Source organism: Pteropus alecto, unplaced genomic scaffold, assembly GCF_000325575.1.
Source record: "Pteropus alecto unplaced genomic scaffold, ASM32557v1 scaffold3, whole genome shotgun sequence".
NCBI lineage: Eukaryota > Metazoa > Chordata > Mammalia > Chiroptera > Pteropodidae > Pteropus > Pteropus alecto.
In genome coordinates, this window is record NW_006442484.1 from 27,347,438 (window position 1) to 27,349,168 (window position 1,731).

Genomic DNA, 1,731 nt, shown 5'->3' on the forward strand with positions numbered 1-1,731 from the left:
CCCGCGGTCCTCCCGCGCGCGGTCAGCCGTCTCGCACCCGGTGGAACCCGCCTCCCTCCGCACCCAGGGTCCCTCTTAGCCCGGCACTGCTCGGAGCAGGGACGACATCCCGCAACACGGCGCCGCACTCACCCGCCCGCCGAGCGCTGCAGCCAGAGGCCGGATGCGCCCGACCTTCCCGGAAACTTCGTGCTGCGGCGCGCGGCGGGAGCGCAGGTCAGAGTCGCCGGAACCCCGGGAACCCGGCGGGACGGCGCGCGTCCCCGAGGCTGGCGCTGCCTTGTCCCGAGTAGGTGTCGCTCAGATGAACAGTTTGATTCCTTAAAAAAGAAAAAGAAAGCAAAAGAAAGCCCTGCTCAGATGGTGATTTTCTTCAAGGCTAACCATTGCTCAGAATACCAGACTTGTCTCCAGTGATTAACCACGAACAAGTATAACAATTTTCACTTTCGGTTTTTAAAACGTGGTGGTTTTAGTTTTGTTTTGAGGATATCTATCCCAAAAGCATTCCCGAAGTTTTCAGTAACACTAATTTAGGACATGTTTTAAAAACCACTCTTGTGTGTATATATTACTGGACATGCAGTTGGAAACGTGGATTGACACCAAGTAAAGTCAAAGCGGAAATCTCTTTAGGTTGTAACTCTCGTTCTAATTTATTGGTCATTATGCCCTCAACCTACAGATTTTTACAGCCAGCACAAGGTCAGTTTTTCTGTGTCTTTGCAACATCCTATGGGCCTTGAAGTTAGGAAAGCTGTGGTGTTCGGCTGGTTTCTATGATTTATGTCCCTTGAAAGTTTTCTGTTAATCTTTTGTTTTGTTGCGAGGCTTGTAAATAAATACTTCACTAGGTGTGATCTTTTCCTTTGAACATAAAAACATCTGACTTATTTCAAGAACTGCAGTTTCTTCATTGTACACAAAGAACCACCCCACAGCTGCACTTGTTCATAAATAGAGAACAGCGAGGAAATGTATCAAAATAATTTCCAGGCATAAATTCTAGTTTATAGTGCTATATAATCATATATAATAATGGATATAGTGGTCTAAAATAACAGATTAACAAAAGTCAAATTCTTTCATATCAAGAATATTGATAGGAATCAATTTAAAGTGGTTTTTCTAACTGAAAAAAATAAAGTGGTGTGTGATAAGGACTTTTGTGCTCATTAGCTCAGTTAGGAAGCATAAAAACTCCATCTGTTGCAACTTGAGAATTACTTGTGCTTTACCTTAGAATTTTAAAGAGCATGAACTCCAGAGGTCTAGTTCAGCCTCATTTCTTCTTTTGTCTTATTTTTGGTTTTTTACTAGAAGACTGTAAGGAGCAGGACCATGACCAGAACAGGACTTATCTAATGTTGTCTCAGATCCTATTAAAGGACAATGTATGCAGGTAGTGGAAAAAGAAGTCCTTTTGGCCAAATACATCCTAAGGCTGAGGTATGTGTAACTGCCTGAGTTCAAATCAGGTTCAGATCCAGTACTCTACAAAGTGCTGGGATTCTAAAGATGAATAGTCAGCTCCTGGACTTATTATCATTAACAACCACAATTGCTAGCATCTACTGAGAACTCCTGGGCATTTTATAAACCTCTCTATTTTGCCAATAATAGAATGAGATATAGGTATTACCCACATTTGCAGATGAGGACACTAAGGCTTAAAGAGATGACCCCAAAGCAAGCAATTAACATATGATGACATTGATATCATATTTTACT

At 42.5% G+C, this 1,731-nt stretch overlaps 1 protein-coding gene across 1 annotated transcript in view; it reads right to left on the reverse strand.

Moving 5' to 3' along the window:
- NMI (N-myc and STAT interactor) overlaps nucleotides 1-442 on the reverse strand; it is a 14,947-nt gene extending 14,505 nt beyond the window's left edge. Inside the window, exon 1 of the mRNA XM_006921063.3 lies at nucleotides 133-442. The gene's annotated coding sequence lies outside the window, so the exon portion shown is untranslated. The remainder of the gene's footprint in view (nucleotides 1-132) is intronic.
- Between the last annotated feature and the right edge of the window lie 1,289 nt (nucleotides 443-1,731).